We start from the raw sequence: 22,215 nt of genomic DNA on the forward strand, positions 1-22,215 counted from the left end.
TCAATAGAGGGGATGCCTAGCTGGCTCAATCTATAGAGCATGCAACTCTTTATCTCAGGGTCATGAGTTCAAGCTCCATGTTGGGAGTAGAGCTTACTTTTTAAAAAAAATTAAATCAGTTCTACTTTGGAGAACTGGGTTGCAATTTCTTATAAGGTTAAACATATACTTATCATATAACAGGGCAATCGCACTCCTAGGTATTCATCCAGAAAAAATAGAACACAGGTCCACAAAAAAGACAGGTTTCCAAATCCTTATACCATTTTTTTTTCATAATAAAAAGGAACAACCAAATGCCCATCAACAGATGAATGAATAAACAAATTGGGATATATCTATACAATAGATATACTTAGCATCAAAAAGGAACAAGCTACTGATATATAAAACAACTTGTTTGTTAACATTTTGCTGAGGAAAGGGAGCCAGACTAAGGAAAACACATGAAATTCTGGAACAGGCAAAACTAACCTATAGTGACAGGAAGCAGGTCAGTAAGTACCTGGGACAGGGAATATTGACTCCAAAGGGGCATGAGAACTGGGGCAAAGGGGGTCAGTGATACAGAAAAAAATCTGTATCTTCCATAACTTGCTTGCAGTAGTAGTCAAAGAAGTATATACACTATCAAAACTCATCAAAATGTAGAATTAAAATACATGCATTTTAGTCCATGTAAATTTTACTTCAAGAAAGCTGATTGATTTTTTTTTTAAGATTGTTATTTATTTGAGAGAGAGAGCATGCATGCACCCATGTGAGCAGGGGGGCAGGGCAAAGCAGAGGAGGCAGAGGGAGAGATAAAGAATCCCAAGCAGACTACACTGAGTGCAGAGCCCCCTGTGGCACTCAACCTCACACCCAAAGACCATAACATGAGACAAAACCAAGAGTCAAAAGCTCAACTGAGCCACCCAGGTGCCCCTCAATAAAGCTGATTTTAAAAGAAAAAAATATATAGCACAATGTTTAAGAACTCTGGAGTGTTTAAGACTCTAGAGTCAATTGCCTCCTCTATGACTTACTGGCTATGTAAGAGTTAACCAGTATTAGGATTAGTATTAGTAATAGTATTCATATTCATATTCCAGGCAGAGGGGAGAACACAAGCAAATGTCTACAGGTAAGAAACAGCATGGTAGTGTAGAACTACAAAACAATTTAGTGGTGTGGAACATAAATTAAGAGGAAAGACACGAGGGGACGAGATCAGAGGCAGAAAGGGTACTCATCTACATATGCCCACATAAAAACTTGTACACAGATGTACTTAGCAACATTATTCATATGAGTCTCAAACTAGAAACAACAAAATTTCCATCAACTGATAATGGATTAATAAAATGTGGTACACACACACACACACACACACACACACATACACAAAACGTGGTGCACACATACAATGCATTACTATTTAACCATAAAAAAGATGTAGGCTACAATATGGATGGCCCTTGAAAACCTTACACTAAGTAAAAGATATCAGACACAAAAAGCCACATATTATAGGATCACATTTACATAGGATGTCCAGAATAAGTAAATTCATAGAAATACAAAGTAGATTAGTGATTGTCAGGGGGTAGAGGAAGGGGAGAATGGGGAGTGACAGCTACTGGGTATGGAATTTTTTTGGAGTGATGAAAATGTTCTAAAATCAACTGTAGTGGTGGTTGCACAACTCTATGAATGAACATACTAAAAACTAATGAATTGTAACCAGTCACTTTAAATGTGTGAATTATACAGTATGTGAATTATATCTCAAAGTTGTTATAAAATATTTAATGAATATCAACATTCTAAGGAATATTTGACAAAAGTTAAACACAAAAATATTTGAGGGGCACTTGGGTGGCTCAGTGGTTGAGCATCTGTCGTGATCCCGGGGTTCTGGGATACAGTCCCACATCAGACTCCCCGTATGGAGTCTGCTTCTCCCTCTGCTATGTCTCTGCCTGCCCCCCATGAATAAATAAAATCTTTAAAACACACACACACACACACACGTATACAAAACCTCTTTCCATTCAATTTGTTCAAATCCCTTATGTGCCAGGTATGGAGGTCACAAATACTGAGTAAGACAGAGTACCTTAGCCTTAAGAAGCTATACTCTAGAAGTGGAAAGAGAGGCAGGTACATAGTGTAGCACCATGTTAGAGGGACCCACAGAAAGCTGTCTAGGGCACTGAGGGAACACAAACAAGGGCCAGGACCTCCTCTCCATTACTTTGTCTTTGACCTCTTATCCTCACATGGTCCTATACTAGATGTGCGCTTCTTCTATTGGAAGTCTGCTCACATTTATTTCGGCAGGAGACCCCTATGGTAAGCAATGTGATTGATTCTCTAGTTGATCAGTCTAAGTCATCATGGCAACTCTATTAGTCATTGCCAGTGACTGGCTTAAGGATGGATGGTGGTGCTCTATCAATTCAGCCAATGAATGCAAAAGAGAGGAATGCTGGGAGTTTGGAGAAAGAGGCTCTCTCTTAAGAAAGCCAAAGGCAGCATATCACTCTTCGTTGGACTATAAACAAAACCCTGATACCTCCTGAACCATTCCTACAACCACCAGGAGACCTGCCTTCAGTTAAGATAACCCTATGGTAAAGGCAAAACAACCTCAGAATTGAATGGAGTTAGTCCAGTTTCCATTTTCTGCTGTCTACCATTACATTAAAAAAAGCTTCTAATGATGCCACCTGATGTTTTCTCTTCCCTCATGGGTCTGGAATACCTACGGAGCAGAGACTAGAGGCTACATCTCTGTTTCATTTCCTCCCTCAGAGTCTAGCACATAGTCTACCATTGCAAGTCACATATTTCAGAAGAACAAAAAACAATGAACAGAGTTACGCTTAACCCCAAATACTTTAAAAATCAGAATTTAACAGAAAAAGATTACCAAAATAAAGGCCTTTCCTATTAAAATTTACACAGTTCCCTTCACAGCCTCAAGCAAGGACCATGTTTTACCAAGGGAAGGCTCCTGTCCCTTTCTCTCCACCACTTCCTGTGGTGCCATGTGGAAGAGGTCCTGGGCTTCCAGGGAAGGTAGGCAGCTTGGAGTAGGGACCCGTAGGTGTGATGTAAAATGACAGGCAAATGGCTAGCATTTGATGCTAAGTATCATAGCAACAATCACAACAACAGAACCAGTGGGGCGTGTTATAGACTGGCATTTACAACATGGAATGGTACTGGTTTCTATTCTCAGCATGTGTCACTGACTTACTGACAAGACAGTTAAACATAAAAAGGGTCCATTATCAGTGGTAACTGGGACAAAGTCCCTGGGCTAGAAGGAGTAGGAAAACTCTAGCAGTAATCCTCAAACCTCCTATTTCTCAATAGTTTCAATTTCCTTCTCCAAACCTTTTCTAAAACTGCTATTACCAAAATAAACTAATTTAAGTTGACTTCCACTTCCTTTCCCTGATGTGAACGCACGGAAGAATGAGCAGGAAGAGACACAAAAACTCCCAATTATCCACCCCTTCTTAAGGCTTCTTTGTATGCCTTCTGCATAAGATCATTCATTAACTAAGAATAAGTTACTGATTTGTGATAACACCGTTCCTGGCACACAGTAGGCACTTGATAAATGTTTACTAATGGACTACACCAAACTAGAAGGAAACATGTGAGTGTTGGACAGAGAGGAATAAAGCCTTGACTCTTAGAGGCTCACTTTTAAGCCAACCTGTTAAAAACAATAATAGTGCACGTCATCAAAAAGCTGAAAAGAGCTGGTTTTGCAGCTAAGGCTGCTGTTACTCAATGCTCCCTGAATGAATAAATCTATTCAGTTTCTCTGACCCCCTTCCAGAACACAAGTGAGTTACAGCCAGTGCAGACACTGGCTCTCAGCTCAGTTGCTATTAACCTCACTGGCTAACTGTAAATAGATACTAGAGAAACCTGTTCAGCTTCAGACTGTCCAGACATCATTTTGGTTAACGGCTTCAGCTAGTTCAGGATACTGGCTTTTCAGATCACCCTGAGGTCTGCTTTCCAAAGCCTGACAGAGCCAGTACAGAATATACTGTTACAATCTTCTTCCATACCTTGCCCAAGAGAACTTAAATGTCATGATAGTTATAGAATACACCTGGAGAAGGAGGCCTCTTCCCTTGATTACAAACAGAGTGAAGCACAGGATTTACCTGTACCAATAGTCATGCCCATGATAAACTCTCCAGTGTGACAAATCAACCCCGTCAATATTTTAGCTGCATTAAATGGCCAGAGGAAAGACTCTGCCACATGGCAAACTCACATTTCACATTGGTATCTCAGCCAAAACTGGGCAGAAACATCACATCCACAGCCCAGAGTACAAATGTTCAGCACTGAAATGAACACCAATGAGATACTTGTGGTTGTGGTTATAATTTAATTTAAATCCTCAGTTGAAGAAGACCACTACTGATTTGGTTTGGTTTATCAACAGAAGAGTTCATAAGGAATTATCATGAGCAAACAGTGGCAGCCACCCCAGTAACCATAAAGGCCTGAGTACTGAAGGAGGACACTTAGCTTTACTCCCTTCACTGCAGTGAAGGGTCTCTTGGGATGGGTCATCTTCATGAGGTACAGCAGCTGTGCAAACCCCAGGACATACAGGGGAAGTTAAGGAGTAATGGGTTGCTGGGGTAAAGCTAGGCCTGAATCCCTCTAGGAAGGGACATTGGTTTAGGCCCATGTTCTTCTCATTGCACTTATAACCAGTAGCACCTCCACCCCACTCACCTCTACCCTTTTATCTCAATTTCTTGACATCTCATCAGATCAAGAAGACCCGATGGTAGACCTTAGGCCTCCTCAATGCACTGAATGGTTATTTTAGGTCCATTATTATTATTATCATCATTATTATTTTAATTAAGTGAGCTCTATGCCTAACATGGGGCTTGAACTTGACCCTGAGATCAGGAGTCACATGCTCTACAGATTGAGCCAGGCTAGTGCCCCATGAATGGATATTTTACACTTTAAAGCTAAGATTGACTTACATATGGGAGTCCCTCTTTCTCCAAATATATGTCATTCCTGAACATCTCCATTCTGTTGGAAAATGACCAATGCCAGCCGTCTAGACCTCCCCATGTCTCCCTCCTCCACCAGGATGCATAAGCCACAGGCTGAGCAGACTTCCACAGTGACAAGGCATGGTGCAGGGAAGGCAGCTCTGGAATGGCATCAGACAACCTGTGCACTTGCTCCAAGCTCTGCCAAACTACCCCCTTTAGCCTTGACTTACACATCTTTAAAATAGGGGAATATGGTTTGATGATTTTTAGGGGTCCTTCCAGCTCTAAACTCTGCGAACTTTCAATATAGACTAGAGCTTCATCTATCTATGCCCCAGTGAAGTATTCCAGTGAGCATTTAAATGAGGCTAAAAGACACATATGCCGGAAGGGTCCAGCCACGGAATCCTAAAACCTAACAATGGGAAAAGCACCTAGAACGTAGCAGTCACCTCGAGAAGCTCTGGGTTTCACAGTGTGCTCAAAGTTGTCTATAGGCTCCCCATTTCCCATGCGGAGTACTTGGACCATCACTGTGAAAGCAAGGACTTGAAGAGGACAAACTCCAAACTCAGTAATTCCAGACAAGGGTCTATTCTAAAGGTACAGATCCAAAAATAGCTTTACAGTTTACATAAAAGCAGGACCTAAAATAAGATTTTCAAAAAGTCAAATCCTTGGTAACTAAACTTCTTTCTGAACCCACAGCTAGAGACCAGCCCTGTGCAACACAAGGGCATACTCAAGAAGTTACCCATACAAGTACTAGAGTCTTTGCCCCCTTCTTTCTCTGGCATAACCAAGATAAGCTCACCCCAGCACGGTTCTGTTTGGTAAAGGAGGATACCCGGCAATTAGGCCACAGTGCATGTCCCCCAAGAGCAGAATACTTCCCCAGCTACTTTTGTTTGGTATGTCTTTGTTTTGGTTTAGCCCTGGCAATCTGGCAGGCAACGTATTTCCAGGGGGAGCTCTGTCCATGGTGTGAATGCCCCGGCCTTGAGGTCCCTGTTCATTTTCATAAACAGAGCCCAGTTGCCACAGTGACTGGTGCTAGGAGCAGCTGCTAAATAGCAGAGGTCACCCAGAGCTTTCCTTGGGTTCTATAGTCTGGCCTATGTTGTTCCTCTGCCTCTGTGAACAGTGGGTCAACGGGAGCTGCAATCACACCAGCCAGTATCTCACACAAGAGTCTGGGCACGGACAAGGAACCACCAAGCAAGTTGCTAAATACAAATGTGACTTCAGGTGGGGCCCAGACCCACAGGACAGATCTCGGCCAGAGGGCACAGGAAGAGTAAAGGGCATAGGAGTGGCAACTTCCTCCCTGGGGGTTCCACAGGCCCCAGAGGGTGGGAGGGGGCAGGGCCAGAGTTCAGTGCAACAGGAAGGACCTTGGAAAAGTGAATACGGAGTTGGGCCTGTGACACTTTCTGAATCACGTAGGCCAATCAGGTGCCTTCTCCCTTCTCTGTGAAGGTGTGACATGGTTTTCCCCACATCCACAGCAGGAAACACCGCACCCCACCTGACACACACAGGTAAAAACAAAAACAAAACAAAGCAAAAAACAACAACAACAAAGAAAAAAACAAAACAAAACAAAAAACCTTCTGGACTAGAGTCCTAGAGACCTTTCTAAATTAGAAATTATCCCTATTGTGTTTCCATCTTCCGAAGGCAAACTTGCCCAAAGGCCACAAGATCTGCTTGACCAGTGATACAACCAGGGCAGGTGTCAAACACAACTGTGTCTGGAAACCCCTAGCCAACCCCCTTGTTGTCCTCTTGCTAAGATTAGAAACAGTTGTTTTTTACTCTGCACAGCAGAGCTTCTATCCTCAAGGTAGATGCTTTCAAATAAAAATATAAAAACAGCTATAAAAAAGAGATTATAAGGCAGTTCCTCTTGGCTCTTACAAAAACCAAGTTACCTTGGCTGGAGCCCAAGGAAGCCTTAGAATAGAACCAAACATAAACCTCACTTAACATCTTTCAGACCCATCCCCATGTTAACATGGAAGTAATAAACATTCTTTGGTCCTAGTGCCAGTTTCAGAGATGGTGATCATTTAAAATGTAAACAAAATGAAGGCTTATCTCTCTCAAAAAAACATATGCTTCTGTCTTTACCAACCATAAGCCAATTAGACCACAAAATGGAGAGGAAAATGGGATGAAAGTTTACTAATTTATCAGTGTAACTCAAAGATAAACCTGAAAACTTGGATCCATCCATCATGCTTTCCAAATGGGATCCAAATGTTTCACATATAGGATGTTTCTGTGTTATTCCCAAACCACTACTGTAGTTCATTACAGGCCAGAGGAAACCTAAAGAGTTAAGAAGATTATCCTTAGGCAAATAGTTCAATAATTTAGATTTCAAAGACTCCATATTACCCTCTGTTTACACAAAGTAATGTGTTTCCTTTGCCTGCTGAACATCAAAATACCTCACAATTAATTACCTCTATTTTTTAAAATCCCAAATACTATTAAATATAATGGCCAATATATTGGGGAGAAAATAAAAGCATGTTCAAAATCTGCTCCATTCTCTGAAGACACAAAATGATAATTACGACAACATCCATGGAATCGGATACAGATGGTAACCCCAAAAAAAAACTTTTCCCCTAGAGGCGCCTAGAGGGTGCCATAGGCAGTTAACATCACACTCTTAGTTTCAGTTTAGATTGTGATCTCATTAAGACTCTCTCTGACCCTCCCCACTACACAAGCATGCATGCTCTCACGTTCACTCTCTCTAAACATATCTTTTATAAAACAAAAACAAAAATAAAAATGCTTCCTCTTAAAATTACTGTTTTTATCTATTTTTTTCTATTTTGCCTATGAACACTGTGAATCTAAGAATGGAAGTTTTTTATCCCCTTACACAGAAATTCAACAAAGTTAAAATTCCAAGTAAAGGCACAGCTTTAGAAAATTCAAAGTTACTTCACTTTCTAACTAGTTAGTATTTAGCTTTTCTTTAGAGTATTCCTCCTTCATGATTAATGGATTAGAAATTAACTCCACACCTTGAACAGGGAAGTGTAAATGGAAGCACAGCAAGTGGCCTAAATGGCAAAGAATTTTACAAATACTAAGGTCATCGTGGAGATAATGATCAATATTCCTCGGAATTTGTATAGGGAAATTTCCAGGTTTTTAAAAATCTATTTTCCACTCTATACCCTCAAAATATCCACATGTGACAAATTTATCATCTATGGAGTATTTGCTATGTGCCAGGCTCTCTTCTAAGCATTTTACTTATATTTACATATTCATTCCTCAAAACCACCTTGAGATACACCATTACCTTCACTCTATAGCTGAAAACACTAAGACAGAAAGATATTAAGTAACTCAAAGTCATGAAGTTATTGACTTACTGACTGGGTCAAGTGACTAAGCCAAGGTCAGCCCTGGGGGGTGGAGGGCGCATGTGCAGAGAGGGTAGTATGTGGACTAGAAGGAAGGAACCAGCATTCTGGTTCCAAAATCAAAAGGTGTTTCTTCCCAGAGAAAATGCTGACCTAAGATAACCCAAGGAATATGCCAATGAGTTCTGATCTAAATATATGTCCTCTTTCTATAGAAAACTCAGCTTCTGGCACATTAAAGAGAGATACAAACACCAAAGAAAAAAGGAAGCTCAGATTTCCTTAATCAACTGGGCAAAGTTCTCAGCTAATGTCATTTTAATTTTACATATATTTTCTATAACTTAAAATAGTCTTGCAAATTACCTAAGAAAAAAATTTTAAAGCCTTCAGATAAAGGAACTATTTGAACTTTCTATGTTAGAATTTTCACTACATTTTTCTCCTACATTGTAATGTTTTGATGGCTTTTTACAATTCATATTTCTGGCCAACTTGTTTCATTAGCACTCAAAGTAGAGCTAAGCTCATATAACATCACCGGGGCTGCAGTGTAAAGCTGCTATCCAGCTGAGCTGATTTAAAAACCCAATTCTGACAGCGTGGTATACCTACCTCTGCCTTTGATAAAATTAGAAACCTTTCTTTCCTTTCTAGAAAATCTTCACATATCAAAACTGAAGAAAGTACTTTTTTCTTAATGTATCTGAATGTTGCAAATAATCATAATATTAATAATATTTCTTCCAGAGATCTCATTTTCTGTCCTCTCACAGGTCCTCCTTCAGCTCAGGCACACAGAATGGGCCACAACATACAAGTGAAAGAGCGGCCCAGTGCGGTCCAGTGTGGTCCAGGCATGCCCAGAGTGGGTGTAGTGGCCCCAGCACTAGGAGTGCCCCGTCATCGGGAGCTGGTGGCCGGCCAGGCACCAAAGGGCCAGGAGGAGCCGAGCACCCCTGGGTGGGTAAGGGGCTGGGTAGGTGGGAACCCAGAGGGTGGGAGCAGCCAGGTCCTTCATGATGAAAGATTTTGAGACACTTCTCTCTCCTGCATATAGTTGGTAGCTTGGGTGGTAAAGAGATGGCTGCAAGTGTCAAAACCTTTCTCCAGGACCTTACCAGGGGAAATCACACTCCAATCTGAGGAATTTGTATCATCTCAAAGCTAGATGCTCAGACTCAGCAAGAAAGGAGCAGCGTGGAAGAGGACAAGCAGTAGTGTCCTAGCGCAGAGGAGAGCCCAGAGTACAGAAAGGAAGCAAGAGAATGAGCCACCTATGGTTACTAGAAGTCTCCTCTTGTTTTATCAAGTGTTTATTCCTGCACTATAGTCAGTAACAGCCCAAACTATTGGTGATCCATCACAACATGGAGATGTTTGGTCATCGGTGAAATTCTTCTTTATCTCATTTTTCAGGGCTCTTTGGGTGCTCCCTCCATTTGTGCTTAGCAAAGCTGTTAATGCCATTTCATCTCAAGACATAGCTGATCTGGCATTTGAGGTATCGGGGAGGAAGCCTCACCCATTCCCCAGTGTCAGCAAAATAACTGCTGACATGCTCTTCAACCTTTGGCTGCAGGCTCCTTTCCACATCCAGGGGACGTCTGTAGCCTCTTTCCCATCCATTATGTTGGTCAGCTGGTTAGTCTTCTGCATACGTCCCTTCTCTACTCACCACACTGCTCTGAATATTGGTTCAATAAAGGAACTGAAGTGCACCAGCGGTTGTCAAGCACAGAGAAGCGGTGGCCTTACTACATTGGATTTGGTTTGCCCTGGCTTTCCTCACAGCCATGCAGTCCTCATATACTATCAGTAGAGGCCCCTCTCCTCCTTTCCTCTGTTCAGTATCAGCGTCAATGAAGCAAAGACCCCCAGCAAAGTATACCTTTCCTAGTTGTGCCTCTTCTCCTTGGTGGTTTTCTTAAAGCAAAAGCCTTTTCCAGAAGATGATCTACCTGTAGTCTGCCCTGAGTAGCTCAACCTCTGCAGAGAAATTTCCATCCCCACATCCGTCTCCTGCCAGACTAAAAGCAGCTACAGGCAACTGAGTCACCTGCCACCCAGAGGGGATGGGTGTGATTGGAAAAAAGCTGTAGGAGCTCTTTTCCTTGGCATGTCCTCCACTAGGGAAGGCAGGACCTGCTCTGCCAAGGACCCTCTGCGTATATCCTTCTCTCCGAGGAATGGGACTTCTGTCTCTGGTATGCATAAAGGAGAATTCCTGACACCAGTATGTGGATTCCTAACACCGCTGAGTCTGAATGGACCACAGGTTTTTCTGCAGGTCTTATTCTAGCACTTGCCAGTCCTGTGCCTGGAATGATGTGCATACTTTCTTTCTCCCTGTGCCACTTGCCCTCCCAACTCCTCTCTCTGCTTTCCACCACTCTTGGATGAATGGATTTTGTAACTCTGGCTGTTGTATTCTGTGGACCTGTTATTTTTGTTGTTGCTTTGTGAAAGACATATACTGGATGTGGAATGATAAAGGAGAATCTCATTTGCTCCTGGTCACCGCCTGTATAGCCATCACTGTCTTCTTTCTCGTAACTCACATTAGATTTTGGTCTCTCTTGGAAAAAAAAAAAAAAAAAAAAAACAAGCCTGAAGTGATGGGAGTGATTTTCTTTCTTCTCCTTAAAGGGAAAAAATTTTTTTCACTGGTGCATTTAAAGATCCCCAACTAGATCCCTGGATGGCTCAGTGGTTTAGCGCCTGCCTTCAGCCCAGGGCGTGACCCTGGAGTCCCAGAATCGAGTCCCATGTCGGGCTCCCTGCAGGGAGCCTGCTTCTCCCTCTGCCTATGTCTCTGCCTCTCTCTCTCTCTGTGTCTCTCATGAATAAATAAATAAAATCTTTAAAAAAATAAATAAGTAAAGGTCCCCAACCATAGGGAGGTACCAGTTTTGGACAAGTGCCACTGCTACACCGAATGCTAGTGAACCTCAACTTTTAACTCTTGAAGTCTGAAGTGTATACTATTGGCCACTGCCAGGTCTATCTGGTATTTCAAAGGAATACTGGGTGCTACTGAAAGGAAGTGAAGGGGTAAACTTATTAAACTCATTAAGCCTGTGATTGGCTGGTGTTCTCCTGTCATTTTAAAGTGATGAAATATGGGAAGGGGGCAGATGTCAAAACCCTTGTCCGATTTTAAATTGTCACAATTAAGTATGAGCTGTTTTTTTTTTTAAAAAAGTGAATGTGACATTTCCTGGCACTAAACTGAAAACACATTCACATTTGAGTGTTTAATATTTAATTCCATCATTTGAATACTGAGCACCTATATATCCCAAGTTCTTGTAGCTGTTAAAGATACAGCAGTGAACAAAGTAAGCAGCCTTCTCTTTTTCTTTCATGGAACTTCCATTCTATGTAGGAGAAATATGCAATTTAGAAAATATGGCAGGTCAAACTTTTAAACACAAAGCTTCTCCTCCAGAAAAGGACTTGTACAACAATGCATGAGGGTGGGGGGAGTTGTAAGAGTGAGGTCCAGAGACCCAGTACTGCCTTTCCCCCTCAGGCTCACTGCCCCACCACAGGCTCAGTGGAACAAACTTCTATGCCAAATGTGTCCCCAACTACCTCAGAGCAACTCTATCTACAAATACAAGCCTTACTTCTTTTACGAACAGGGAGCAAAGACTTTAAAGTACCATCAATACACCATTCTGGGCACTTTTAGACAGCCCTTAATTATCAAGAATCCATTTACTTTGCTGTCACCATTCAGGTGAGTTATTTGTTAACCAAATTCCATGCAGCTCTATAGGGCAGAACTAGGGACTGAGAGTGGAGGTTTATAGCCAGGTGGATTGCACAACATGAAGAAGAATTTCCCAAGGGTCAGGGATATTTTAAATTCAAGTAAAGGCTAGAGGCTCAGTCAGCAGGATATTAGAAAGGTGATTTATGTATCAGGCTGAGCTGAACCAGATAATCTCTAAGGATCCTTAAAATACCAACATACCACAAATCTAGAACTCTAGTAGTGTGCTTTAGGAATGTAAAATCTACCCAGATGTAACGTATCCTCAAACATTACTTGAGGATAATGTTACTAATGAGATACAAATTCAGATGTCATGAAGAAATAAGCAACCTAAAATATACCACATGTTAACTAAGCAATAATTTTAATAGCACACAAATACTCAAAGCTATGGCTTGGTCGAGCTTAGTAAATGCCAGGCAGGTTTTGAGTGCATGAAGCATCACATCTCATTAAATCTTGAAGACAATCTAATGAGATGGATACTATATTACAGATGAGGATGCTAAAGCAAACAGAGGTTACAAAGCTATTTATTGGCATATCTGGGATTAGCACCCAGGCAGCTGGCTCTCGGATCTATGCTCTGAAGCACTATGTTCTGTTAAACTGTCTTGTTGGGAGTTGGAGAGCATTTTCCTCTTAGATTGGGTTACATAAGTATCCTGAAATAGCCGACTACTTAAAGGAATCTTTGAAATGTGATGAATGAAACTCTTCTGATATAAGATAATCCTGAATTTCTTTTTTAGATGTAATACATACTAAATTTACTATAATTTACTAAAGTGTAGAAGTACTCAGAAAGTTAGTCCAGTTTCCAAATCTTATTTCCAAGTAGTAGCTTAAACACTGGAAGAATCTGGCTCAGAATCAATTACAAAATTTTCCTATGACAGTATAACAAACACACAGTACATTAGATATTTATATTTCTGCTAAATATCAGAGATGCCCAAATTGGTGATTATGACAGAGCTGGCCCTCAACTGTGGCAGTTTCCATTACAAAAATCTACTTTACAGGAATTCAGGATCCTGTTTAAAAACTGATTGAGACTGATACTTAATAGGACAATACACTACTGGCTTGCCCTCCCCTTTTTGTTTCTTCATCTTTAAAAACTAAAACCATCAAGTCTCCTTCCATTTAAACTAAAAAAAGAAAAATATTAGTTCCAAAGTTTGGGATTCTTAATACATTCCAGCTGGCTTTTTTTTTTAAGTCTACATTTGTAAATATTAAGGATGTATAAAGACTCTTAATCAAGTTGTTTTCTTTTTAAAACAAGTACTCAAATAACTAACTTCATGAAGATTTTAAGTATATAATGGATATTACAACCTAAGCCTGTTTCAATATAGATATCAGTGGTATATGAGGAACCTATAACAAAGAAAAATAACTTATCTAAATTCATAAATCCCCACACAAAAGAAGTTTACATGTATATGCACAGAATATTATAGCACAGCGGTGCTCAGTGCTGGGTGACTCAGCAGTTGAGCATCTACCTTTGGCTCAGGGCATGATCCTGGAGTTCCAGGATCGAGTCCCACCTCAGGCTCTCTGCATGGAACCTGCTCCTCCCTCTTCCTATGTCTCTCTCTGCCTCTCTCTCTATGCCTCTCATGAATAAATAAATAAATTCTTTAAAAAAAAAATTATAGCACAAAAATTCTAGGAAATCACACACTTTTTAATTTGTGATACACATAAACTGACAAAAAAAGTATTCAGGAATAATTAAAAATCTTTCCCTTACTCCCTAAGTAAAAATCTTTACTCAGTATAGTAAAAAACAATTAAGATCTAAAACTATAATTTTTTGGAAGGGGACACTGAAAGAAATAATTTTACAGGCCCAAAAAGTCAGAACAAGGCTCTCAAATCCCTGCCTCACAAATATTACTATATCATATCCTAGATATGACACTTTTCATCATTAACTTTGTAAATATCACCCTCTAGAAATTACCTGTAATGCTCCATAACACCCATGCTGCCAAGATGACATCTTTGACAGCAACAGTTATTTGAAATCATAAAATCTGGGAACTGAAAGAAACCTGAAGATCCTCAGGCCAATTTCCCTCATCTGCCAGGTGAAAAAACAGATACAGAGGTACTGAGTGAGTTCCCTAGGCCAAGACTTCTAGATGAAACCCTTCACTGAAACTTCATTTGGACCAGAAGACAAGATTCACCCCCTCCACATACCAAGATATCTCTTCTTTTATTTTAGCAAGCAGCGATTCTGAAACTTTTTGGTCTTGGGATTCCTTTATGCTTTAAAATTACTGAGGACTCCAAAGAGATTTTGTTGGTATCAGTTATATCTATCAACATTTCACACAACAGAAATAAAAACTGAGAAATTTTTTAAAATATTTAATTCATTTAAAACCAACAGTAGGTTGGGATCCCTGGGTGGCGCAGCGGTTTGGCGCCTGCCTTTGGCCCAGGGCACGATCCTGGAGACCCAGGATCGAATCCCACGTCGGGCTCCCGGTGCATGGAGCCTGCTTCTCCCTCTGCCTATATCTCTGCCTCTGTGTGTGTGTGTGTGTGACTATCATAAATAAATAAAAATTAAAAAAAAAAAAACTTAAAAAAAAAAAAACCAGTAGTGAGGCCTGGGTGGCTCAGTGGTTTAGCGCTGCCTTCAGCCCAGGGCCTGATCCTGGAGACCGAGATCGAGTCCCACGTCAGGTTCCCTACATGGAGCCTGTGTCTCTGCCTCTCTCTCTCTCTGTGTGTGTCTCTCATGAATAAATAAATAAAATCTTTATTAAATAAATAAAAATAAAATAATAAAATAAAATAAAATAAAATAAAATAAAAGCAACAATAGGGCGGCCTGGGTGGCTCAGCGGTTGAGCATCTGCCTTTGGCTCTGGGCATAATCCCAGGGTCTGGCATCGAGTCCCACATCCGGCTCCTGTCAGGAAGCCTGCTTCTCCCTCTGCCTATGTCTCTGCCTCTCTCTGTGTCTCTAATAAATAAATAAATCTTTTAAAAACAACAATAACAATAATAAATCCATTGCATCTTAATGCAAATATTATCTTTTATAAAAGAAAAATAACTGTTTTTGAAATAAAACAGTTTAGTGAGAATAGTGGCATCATTTTACATTTTTGCAAACTCTTTAACATCTAGCTTAATAGAAGACAGCTGGGTTTTTGTATCTACTTCTGCATTCAATTTACTGTGATACATCGTTCTGGTTGAAGGATATGAAGAAATCTGGTCTCATACAGATATGTAGTTGGAAAGGAGAAGCAAATCTTAACAATCTTTTCATACACTTGTAGCTAGCTATTTCTTCTTTGATACTTTACCTAAACTCATTAAATAGCCATTACTTAAAGGTTAGTTGTGATGTGGAATCTGCATTGCATAATTAACTTTTCATACCTTATTAGGTTAAAATCCATTGCTCTCAAAATACTGAGTAATTACAAAGGAAAAAAATAGTAACTTTACAGCAAAGAACTCTGTCAGACACCACATTAGCCGAGTGATAAAGGTTGACATCACCAATAATAAGATACATTAACTTTATGTAACCCTGATTTGACACCCTGAGAGGGGCATATTACCTCTGTGTACCCTTCTCAATAATGCATAATCTCAATGCAATCATGAGAAAATATCAGATAAACTCAAATTGAGGAGCATTTTCCAAAACAACTAACCAGTCTTCAAAAGTGTCAAAGTCACTGGAAGACAGAGAACTGCCACAAACTGGAGGAAACCAAGGAGACATGACAATTAAATGCAATGTGAGATTTTGAGTTGGGGCCTGGAAAAGAAAAGGAATATTAGGGGAAAATTGGTAAAATCCAAATAAATTCTATACTTTAATTAATAATATTGTACCAAGATTAATTTCCTAGTTTTAGTAATTGTTCTGTGGGTCTATAAGATGTTATTACAAGGTGAAGTTGTGTAAAGGGTATACGGGAACTCTTTGCACCATTTATATAAGTCTTCTCTATGTCCAAAATTACCTAAAAATACAAAGTTTTAAAAAAACCAACTGCTTGATCCTGTATTATCAAGATGTGAGATCTTTTACTACCCACACAAAATTTTGTAACATCATATATTGGCCATCTGGAAAATCACGGTTCACTGAGTTATACAAATATGTAAAATATTGACATATTTCTTATATGATATCAAAAAAATCATATTTGTTCATATTTCCATCGATCTCACCAAAAAAGTATTTATTCAAAAACTGCTATGGACAGAATGATGAATATTAAACTTTAATTTTTGCTTGAAAAATAAAATTTTTCATTGGCAACTAATATTGTAAACCTGTTCATTTTTAAAAAGTGTCTGGCAAGTACTGAAGACTAGATAGCCATCGTTTGTCAGTCACTCGTTCAAAGAAAATGCTATTCCATGAAAAATAGACCAGTCCAGCTCACAATTAAAACAACTGCGCAAGTGTTTCCTCAGGACAGCCACTGCGCTTTGGAATGTAGAAGTGCTACTTGCCTACTTCCCATTTCCTCATACAGAATATGAAAAAGACATGTATTTGAGGGCTTTTAACTTCAGCAAGAACATTCTTACACTAGCATGTGGCAGTGAGGCACTGCTCGATCCCTGCTAAGACACCTGTTGTTTTATCCAATACTCCTTTTATACCATCATTGCAATGTTAACCAAAGTTGCAAGACAACTTTGAATTCTTATGATAGTTCTGACCTCATAAACCTCTTGATAAGGTTTCAGATCCATAACCATCCTTTGAGAACCACTGTTTTTTTTTGTTTTATTTTATTTATTCATGAGACACACAGAGAGAGAGAGAGAGAGGCAGAGACACAGGCAGAGGGAGAAGCAGGGAGCCCAATGTGGGACTTGATCCCAAGTCTCCAGGATCACGCTCTGGGCTGAAGGCGGTGCTAAACCACTGAGACCTGGGCTGCCCGGAGAACCACTGGTTTAAAGAGTTAACCTCCAGCTCCTGAATAGAATATACCACCACTACTTAAGCCAAGGTCAAGAGTACTAAAGAGTCTTATGCTAAGCTTTATAGAATGTTTACCAAAAAGCAATAACTTCCTGCTGTCAAAGACATTCTTTAGTGACAGATCCAGAACCTGTCTTTAAAACAACCACCACAGGTCACTCAGACATTCTTTTATCTAAGAATCTGAAGACAGTGACCCCTCACCTGGTCTCCACAGGCTAGCCTTCATAGCAACACTGCTTCCTTCCCCCAAAGTAAAATACATTAAGATTCAGATTACTTTAGCAAAGTTGTACTTTATGAATGAGATAGGATATAATTATTGATTTATTCAATAAATATTAATCACTTACTATGTGCAAGGGCACTAGGGACTGCCCTCTCCCTGAGGATTCCATTCAAGCAAGGATAAGAGGCAATGTGGAAAGCCCTCCACTTGAGAATGTTCATATAATATGCAACCGCTACACCAGAGTGTTTGCAAAATGACTTGACCTTTGTAGAGCTTACATTTTAGTGGGGGAAGATAAATAATAAACACAGCAAATAAATTATAAGCATGTTTTAAAAAGTGATAAGTGCTAAGAGGGGAAAAAACAGCAAAATAAGAAGGAATGGGTATACTAGGAGTTCAAAGGGATTATGATTTTTAGTAGGATGGTTAGGGTGGGACTAAGCCCACAGGTACTACGCACAATGAAAATTACCATTAGGTGGTCTCATTCTATTGTTTCTGGGCTCTCCTGTCTCCCCACTAGCCCCAGTCCTCAATGCCACTACTACTTTTCCTGAGGATTCATGCTTACCCTTCAACCTCCAGCTAGAGGCCCACTCACTTCCTCTAGAGGAGCAAGGTCTTCTCCATCCTGGCTCCAGATTTAGTCCTTCAGCTGTGATGCTGCTCATTTCAAAGACACCTGAGTCCTTAGCTCAGCCAACAGCAAATCAGCCATCTCCCAAATAAATACCCTGAGACCTGCCTTACCTCTGTGGGGAGCACACAGTTGAACAATAAACTTACTCTGCCAATCATAAGTTTGTTCTAGTGCTCTTTCTTTTCCAAAATATATAGGTTCTCAAAATAAGGATTAACTTTTTAAAGACCTGCTAAGTGCCACAAACTACTGGGTGCTCTACATGCATTTCAATCTCCTAATAATCAATGGACTAAGAGTAATCAGCAGTATTCTTTAGATTAGGCAACAAAAGCTTTGAAAGCCATAAACTTGGGACTCAAACTCAAATTTTCAAAACAAGAAAAAAAGAAAACTTTTGATTCACAATCTCCTCCCAACTTCATCACACCCCTATACCACTTCGGTACTCCCAGCATACTGTTTTGAGCAGAACAAAAGGAAAATAAAGAAACTGGTCATTGATAGAGTCTGTCTTATCTGCAAAATTGTACCTCAGGATCAGATATGATTTTTGCATCAGATATATCTCTGAATAATAAGACTTACGACTTAAAGGACTGGAACTGGGTAGGTATGTTCACCATGCTAACATTTTCAAAGAACACTATTTTTAATGGTTTCATTTAAAATAAACACAGCCTTCTGATTTATATGCATCATCTCATTTATAATACTCACAAGAACACAGTGGGTAGATACGGCGGGTATCTCTATTTTTGTATGTGAGGACACTGAGGATATAATTACAGCCTGCAAACAGCAAAACCTGTGCCTGAACCTGTGTCGGGATTCATAGCCCAAGGTCACAATTACCATACAATCTCTGTCAAGAATGAACTGTGGTAGAGAATTACTTTTACTAAATAAAAATGTAATAATCCAATAGATTCACTCTGGTAAAGTCCACAGGCATTCCTCACATTTGGAGCATAAAATCTCTACAAAATCCTTTAGTTACAAGTCTCAAAGAAAGCTTCACTGGAGTGACTATGCTCTAGCAAAAATCTGCTGGGAAAACCCAAGGGTCTAGCAAAAGCGCACAACTTTCAACCTTTGGATTCTAATATTGCCCCTAACTCTGACCTTTAGTCCAAAGGAATCAGGATGCTCATTTTACCTCAATGAAGAGATGTTATGGCTATCACCTGGTCAGTAACACCGGTTTGAACCTCCAGGTAAAGAATATATTTCTTGGGACACCTGAGTGGCTCAGTGGTTGAGTGTCTATCTTTGGCTCAAGGTGTGGTCCTGGAGTCCCGGGAAGGAGTCCAGCATCAGGCTCCTCTGAAGGAGGAGCTCTTAAAATAAAATAGAACATATTTCTTGGAGTGCCTGCGTGGCTCAGTTGGTTAAGCGTCTGCCTTAGCTCAAGTCATAAGCTCAGCATCCTGGGATGGAACCCAGTGTTGTAGGCTTCCTGCTCAGCCTGAAGTGGGCTTCTCCCTTTCCCTCTACCCCTCCCCCTGCTTGTGCTCTCTCTCAAATTTTTCAAATAAATAAATAAAATCTTAAAAAAGAAAAAAACCCCACACATTTCTTAAGTACACACTAAACTTTAAGTTCCTACAATTTAGAGCAAAGCCAGCCAGGTCAGTAACTCACCTTAGTGGCAGCCTGAGTTATCTGTGACTGAGCTCACTTGCCAAATGCCGAGGAAGAATTATTTTTCATCATATTAATGAAGAGTAGTTCGAAGAAAATAGAATTATAGCTCTAAATAGAGGTTCTCAAACCTCACTCCCATGAAACAGTAATGCATAATGAATACTGCTCACATTTGGACATACCATTGTCTCAGAAAAACTAGTGAAAACTGCAAAAAGCAGTGCTGAAAGAAATTAAAGAAAACCTACACCAATGGGAGGGTATACCATGTTCATGGATGACAAAACATATAAGACACTACAGATTCTGGGTACTTTTCATTCTATCAATGGCAATCCTAACCCCTTTCTCTCTCACTCAAATATACTTAAATATAAATAATCATGTTTTTTTTAAGGTTAATTTTGAATTTTATCTTTTTAAAGAAAATCACTATTTAAGACATCAATTTAACTATTAGTCACAACATTGTTCATGATATCTTACAACTTACCTGGGAAATACCAGTAAGTCTTGACATTGTGTCACAAAATTACTTTCTAAAATAAAAATGCAACAAGACTAAAAAATAATAATAATAAAGCTGAAAAAAAAAACCCACAGTCACTTACTGGTTCAAAGGCTTTACTGCCAACTTTAAAAATATCTTTCATGCTCTCTCACAGTTCTGAGATCTACATTCCTATCAACTCCATCAAGTTGCCTGGGAATCACCTACAAAAAGTGCTAAGCGTTTAGTCTGAAGTTGTTACTCTGGGTCTGCTGGCTGAGGAGAAGGCAGAAGGAGAAGGTTGCCCAAGGTCCCAGGATAGCCAACTTCATTCATTTATAGAGTAAACAGAGACCACTGTGCACTCAGGAATAAAGTCCTCAACCAGACAGAACACACTCTCCTGAAGTTTTCATGTAAGATTTTTCCAATAGATTCCAAGTTGAGTAATAAACAGAAATAACAGACTGGGGGGGGGGGTGCTTTCTTGAGTTTAGGAAGATCTGACAATACCATGAAAAAGCCCAGCACAGGCCTCTGAAATTTTTCATTAGAATTCTTTTCTCCTGAATCACATTAATAAAGTACAATTTGGCCTGAGATTTGTAAGTAACTACTGACTCACATGCTGCTCAAGCCCAGAAGGATGGGGAAAAACACTAAGGTCTGTCAGTAGGAGGCAGGGCCAGACCCTGGGACTGAAAGATTTCTGGATGAGTGTTTTCAAACAGTGCTATATACTGCCTTGAAAATAGCCTCTTTATATAATATTTGATTGGCTCTGAGATAAGTCTGAAATGCTCTCCTCTACTTTCATCTTCAAATGACTGCACTGCTCTCAGAGTCACCAGCACTGGCACTAGGCCCAAAAAGCCTCAAATCTCTCTCATCTTCCATTACCTTTCTACAATTCATCTGCCCGAGCTATTTCCAGATATTATTGTTTTATAAGATATGTCAAATGTAGCAAAATACAAAATGGAAACCTATTTCCCTCCCCCCCCATACATACAGTATACCCTAAATTTAAACTGGTACGCACTTGATTTCAGATTGAGATCTTTTTTTGAACACCATTTTCCAAATGTAGTAGCACTTTGCAGCCCTGAGCCAGCCAGAGGAAATGAGGAATCGGATTTGTTTATTTTGGTGGGGGTGGGGAGAATGTGGGTGGGGGGATACTACTTAAGGCCTGATCCTGCTGCCTTTGAACATTTAACACTAATACCTGAATTATTTCATAACAAACTAGAGCTCCCTTTCCTCTCCCTAAGAAGAGGCCCTTGGGAATATTTAGTTAATGAATTTTAAGTAATTGTGTTTCTCTCACAAAACAAAAAACAAACAGAACTTCTAGAAGATGCTATTGAGTTCCCTAGCTCAGCAAGGTCCATATGAGCTCCATCAGCCAAAAGCCTGGAGCAGTAAACTGGGAATTTAGGGAACAATGTGGCCACAAGCACTTCTCCCAAAAGAAAAACAACTCCCCTCTTGGCCCAACTCCAAAAGGCAATTGAGCTGGGTAAGCTCCAGGTTAATCTCTGAACAGCCTCTCTGCCAACTTTCTCCTACAGGCATTAGGTTTTTCAGCATGGGCTTTGCAAATAATCTAAAACAATTAATTAGTGCTTTTGAATTCACCCCGTACCATTAATGAACCACTGCCAGACAGCCTTTGATAGTGTATTTCCAGAGCTAATTAAATGTGGCAAAATAGAGGACACAGATTTGCTGGGCATTCAAGAGGGCCAGGCAGAGAGAGACCTGACCAGTGACAGTGAAGCCATGCTTGCACACAATCCTGGGGTGACAAAGGTGGGGGGAGAGAGGGATTGCTGGGGTCAGGCCCTCAGGGTCCTTCACAGTATGCCAGACATCGCTCTCAAATTATATAATTATCAGGGTAGTGAAGTTCAGACAATTCATTCACCATAAATGAATTTTTTCTTCTAATAAGTGAAAATTCTTAATTTGATACTTAAA

The 22,215-nt window shown here is 40.1% G+C and overlaps 1 protein-coding gene, 1 long non-coding RNA gene and 1 pseudogene across 6 annotated transcripts in view; 2 read left to right on the forward strand and 1 right to left on the reverse strand.

The window, feature by feature from the left end:
- Positions 1-22,215, reverse strand: part of TGFBR3 (transforming growth factor beta receptor 3) — a 194,068-nt gene that overhangs the window by 136,850 nt on the left and 35,003 nt on the right. The window lies entirely within an intron of this gene.
- LOC140637950 (uncharacterized) lies at positions 5,482-20,365 on the forward strand. Its single transcript, XR_012035072.1, has 3 exons — positions 5,482-5,648; positions 9,217-9,403; positions 17,979-20,365. It is a non-coding gene; the product is annotated as an uncharacterized lncRNA (long non-coding RNA).
- On the forward strand, positions 9,439-10,857 carry LOC140637948 (etoposide-induced protein 2.4 homolog pseudogene; annotated as a pseudogene).

Source organism: Canis lupus, chromosome 8 (assembly GCF_048164855.1).
Source record: "Canis lupus baileyi chromosome 8, mCanLup2.hap1, whole genome shotgun sequence".
Taxonomy (NCBI): Eukaryota; Metazoa; Chordata; class Mammalia; order Carnivora; family Canidae; genus Canis; species Canis lupus.